This window comes from Poeciliopsis prolifica, unplaced genomic scaffold (assembly GCF_027474105.1).
Source record: "Poeciliopsis prolifica strain line A6 unplaced genomic scaffold, Auburn_PproV2 SCAFFOLD015, whole genome shotgun sequence".
NCBI classification, from domain to species: domain Eukaryota; kingdom Metazoa; phylum Chordata; class Actinopteri; order Cyprinodontiformes; family Poeciliidae; genus Poeciliopsis; species Poeciliopsis prolifica.
In genome coordinates, this window is record NW_026562390.1 from 3,896,930 (window position 1) to 3,902,352 (window position 5,423).

The following is a 5,423-nucleotide window of genomic DNA, read 5'->3' on the forward strand; positions in this document are numbered from 1 at the left end:
AAGCTGGAACCTTGAATATGTAATAGACTTATGATGGATGGATGGTCTATAAGCACATCAACTGTTTCTTATATGTGCTATGAAGTCAGTGCATATAAAAAAGTCAAACTGCAGAGTGAAGCATAAACATTCTTTGATGGACAGTTTAAGTAGCTGGGCAAGGAGACGGCCACATGAATATGCTCCTAAACAGCACAGAGAATGAGGCAGATAGAAAAATGAAAATCAAATTAATGGATTATTTCAGCTGGCCAAATAAACAGTTTCCAAATGGAAAAGTGGAATCCAGACACAGAACAGGAAAATGCAGAGGCAGCATTTCCACAAGCTGCTCTTTCTCCATTACTGAGGATAATTAAGGTAGCCTAGTAGTTATTTTCTTAAAGAAAAATAATCTTCATCTGCATTTACTTACCAGTTGGTGAACCTGGCATCATCTGCACAGGACACAAAACATGTTTTTGGCAAGAAAATACTGACTAAATTAGGATCATGACAGTTTTAATTTTTAACCTTGATGCTAATTAAATCTTGAGGGTGTATTTGTGTTGTTTTGTGGGTAAGACATTATTGTAATATTTCCTTTTCACGCAATAAACATTAAGACTATAACTGGCAAAATTTGCCTGTGTTCATCATGTTTGGTAATCCTAAAATCACTGCAATAGAAAAATACAGTATATTGTTACTCTTGCAGCATTGGTTTTGTGATTTATTTTGAGTAATGTTACATTTTTGAGCAGGGGTCTTCAATTCAAGTCCTTTCCATTGGAAAAACAAGCCAATCATTCATAGCAAATTCATAAAGTATTTTTGCATTAAGAGCAAGTAAGCCATCCCAGTACATTATTATTTTTCTTTGCTGTGTTATGCATGACACCTAATCATTTATGTCACTAATGTAAAATAATGTCTTGACAGACAAAATGCTCACGGGAAACAGAGGAAATTGGCAAAAAAGCCACAGTAAACAACAATTATCTATTTTTTTTTTTGCTATGAAAAACATATTTTGTTTAAAGATCCATGCATTCAGTGTGTCATATTATTCTGGAGAATTGCACTGGTTTGGTTTCCTAGGAATTTTTCCACAAATATACACTCTCAGAAATGGAAAGAAGCTTCACAGTGGATGTGTTAACATACTCGTATATTTTTCTGATTAATAGTAGCAATGATTGTGACAACAAAAGCTATCGTTTACAGCTTTGCTCTTGAGAAAACTGATTTACTGCTGAGATTCGATTGATAATTCAACAGTGCATGTCAGATGTCTTTATAGAAAACTGCCAGCACAGTTGGCACTACAGAGACGTACTGTGATTCTGCAAAAAGTCAGGCTTGTGCTGCCAGACGGAAAACAAAATAAAGATGAGGGATCAAGTAGCCAGGTGAAAACATGGCCTATGTGAAAAAGGTTCAAACTGATTCGGTATTGTCTTGCTATTGTGTGGCCCAGCTGGGAAGGGTTTTTGTTTCAAGCAGTTTGTATTGAAACAAACTGCTTTCAGTTTTTTGAGTGCATGTATACACTCAAAAAACTGCTAGGTCAAAAACATAATGTTATTTTGGTAACCCAGTACTGAGTGGATGTTTTCCATTTTCTGTAACTCTAAATATCTCCTGCATGATCCTGACTTTTCATAAAACTACCCTGATTAGCAGCTCTGCAATAATGGGACATTTGCTCCAAAAAAAGTAACAGGGTGGAGAGGCTGTTTAAGACTGCCAAAGTAGCTTTGACCTCATAAAAAATTATTACAAAATGCTGCACGTAGCTTTCCTGTTATTGTTCGGCCATTGGTTAGATAATCAAGACCTTATGCACACTGGCAGAATTCATAAACAACAAATTAACCAAAAACTTTTTAGGACATCAATTGTTTCTAAATACTATGCATTTTCTTCAAACCAGCAAACTGGTTCATAATAATTTGTTAAAACTATTTCTCTTCAATATAAAGAACATAAACCAGCAACTTATTTAAAGAATGTCATAAAAAGATACTTAATTTTCCTTCTAATTCCAGTCTTATTAGTTAGAAGCTAACAGTATCAACCTTGTCTTGTGCCAGCTTTTATATATAGAAGCCTCCTATGAACATTAAGTCATCTCACTGCAAAAAAGTTTTTTTTTTTTTTGTTGATACTCTGGTTAAGAAATGCACTAGCATGGTTTGTGGGATTTAATAAATGCTATGTGCCTTCAAAGATAAAATGTTAAGTTTCTTGTTGATACTGACCTTGTGATAACATGGCATATCTTATGCTGTTTGAGTGTTTTCATGATAAAAATGGTTAAAAGTGGGTGGGTGTGAAGCCTTGAGATCTTAATTTTTCCAAATTAAGATCTGCATTTTCAGTTTTTATTTACAAAGAATGTAAGTTTTACACAAGCAGAAACTAAAATGGCATTTTTAAAAAGAGGTTTTCAACTCCATCATCCAGCTTTTTTATTGAAGGGAAGTGTGTGCCGGAGTTATTTTTCACCCTGGGGGCCATCAGTTTTGCTTGGCGACGTAAGCAGTGCAATACTTTGCAGCATTGACCTGGTGACAAAGCAGCTATTCATCATCAGAACAGTGCATTGACATAAGCAGCTAATGAGGTCTTTGGTAAAGCTGAGCGATGGAAACTTTTAATAAGGAAAAGAGATGAATACAGGTGGAAAGAAGTATTAGATGACAAATTGTGCTTAGGGAGCATTTCATTAAAAACTGGACGTGAGTGGAAAGGTGTCCTGTAACTCTTTATTCTCTTTATCCAGTTTATAAGTGATTGATGATGAAGATTCTTACCATTTTTGTTAGAATTCGAGAAACAGTTTTATGTCCAGAAGCAGATAAATGTTTTGCTGCTTGCAACTTATTGGGAATGTTCTATTCTACTAAGATCAATACACTGTACATGTTTTGGATCTTCACCATAAGGGAGGTGATCTAGTTCTAGAAGGTCACTTGGAATTATTTTTGTATGTGAAAATTGGGTCTTTCAGTGCTGAATGATATCGAGAAAAAAAGTTTTGGATCAGATCTGCGGTGGAGAGGAGCTTATTCTGTCAGTCAGTGAGAAAAAGCTTACACAAAAAAATTAATAATCAGTAAGTAAGAAGTAAGTATAAAAATGCTGGTCATTGTCTGAACCTCACAGCTTTCGTGACCCTGTTAACCTCATCTAGGAGCAACACATTAAGCTGTTCTTCAGAAACTATGCTCAGTACAAGTTTTTACTGCTGTCAAGGAACACAGATAGAAGAAATTCAAGCATCCAGAACATCATTGTTGTGAACAGAACAATTACTTATTTACATTTTAATAAACACATTTGGAAACTCTAGCATACAGGCTTCAAATTTTCACACTCCATTAAAAAAGTAGTACCGGTCCAGTATCTACTTTCTTTGTACAGAAACACAAAATGTAAAATGTTTAAAGCTATGGGTTGACATCTCTTTATGACAGAAAACATTGCTTTGCTTTGGAACAGAGTTGAGAGCCTTACAAACAGAAGCTCCTGTCAGCAGCTGACGGGGGCAGTGATAAGATAAGAGAGCTGGTGAAAACTGGGTGGTGAAAAGCTGACGGACACATATTTACAGCAAATAATGTCCTTAGGGGCACAAAAATGGGGAGAGTGAGTTGAACAAATGGAAAAGAGAATGGAAAAGGGGGCAAAAATGGGAAGAATGAGAAAAGGACAGACACACAGTTTCAGATTTGACGGGACTCCCTACCAAGGCCCACAGGGGAGTGCAAGTTATTTCAGGACTAGATCAGTGGAGAAGAAAAACAATGACAAACATCCATACTGGATGGGCAGCACAAGAGAGAATAAAAAGGAATAAAGAATTTTCAAGATTAAATCAAAGCTAGAATCTACTTTCACAGAATTACGCTGTAATTTGTGGGGCTTTCAAAATACTTGTGGATTTCTGGAATTCAATCTGCTTTCACGCTTGGCCTGCTGTTGGCGTCCTGTCGGCTCCTTCTCCCATTTCTTTCTACTTTTAAGTAAAACCAATACAGTTCATGAGATGAGAAACGGGCTAAAACTCTCTACACTGGTTTTCAAGTGAGTGTTTTATTGACAGGTTACTTTCAGCCAAATTGAGTTAGTAAACGTGTATAAACCATATGTACTAAGGCGGCACCTTTTAAACTCATGAGGTTAGATGCCAATGGATAACAGTAATTCTTATTCACGCTCTTGGCAAACAGTATTGTAACTGGGTTATGTGAGCACACAAGTAGACAAACAAAACCAAAATTGTGTCAATTTGCTTTGTGCACGTTCCAACTGCTGAATGGAGCTGAAACGAAAATAGAAACATGCAAGCTTTAATTCAAAGGGAATTGAACCCATCAATGGGTCTTTCTCTTGCCGCTCTTACTGGAAGGGCAAAACTGTGCAGTTGTTGACTGACGTTTGTCTTGTCAACAGATTTTTTAGAATTTTAATCTGAAATTCAATTGGATTATTTTTTTGCATATATTTAAATCACATCTAAGTTTTTTTTATTTGGACTGGCACTACGTAGATTGATTTAATACACCTTATCAATGTTTATAAAAGTTACAATTTTGCAGATTTGGTCACCAAACACATCAATTTGTTCTGATATTTAGCTAACATTTAATTATGGAGTCCATATAGGTTTGATATGGAATGGATAAATAAATCTGGATTGTATTTAGTCAACTCAAGTGGATTCCACATAATGTGAAAATATTTTTAAAAATAACCAATCAGTGCATATCCAGACAGTGCAAATCCATATGTTTGTTAAAGAGAGTTGACAGTTTGTACTTTTATTATCACTATTTATACTCATTTTCTTGTTACACTTCCATGTCCTGACAAAGGAAAGTGCACTTTGTGGAAAAAAATATTCATCAATGCAAAGGAAAATTTACTTCCCAACATGCCAAAAAATAGAATGATAGTAGAAATATGGTTTATCTACGAAAGCCTGGCAAGTAGGTATGTTGGCTCGATTTGAAAGTACTTAGAATTCAAGTCGTTCTACTCCGGCCCCAGAGGCAGATGAAAGAAAATCAAATGCACTCACCTCCAAAAATTGATTAGAAATAAATTATACTTTAGAGCTGCAATAAGGAGGTTTACAGAGTAGAGGGCACATATACTTAGTACTTGTTAACACAAATAGCTAATCAGCCAATCACCTTGCAGCAGCACAGTACATTTAGTTATTTCAAAATTTTGAAGACAACTTGGTAAAGTTCAAACTGAGCATCTCAATGAGGAAGGAAGGAAATTTAAGGCCATTTGAACGTGACAGTTACTGATACCGGACAGACACATCTGTGTATTTCAAAAACTGTTGATCTGCTGGGATTTTCACACGCAACCATCTCTGATTTACAGAGAACAGGCTATAAAAGAAAAAAAAAATCTGTAAGCCA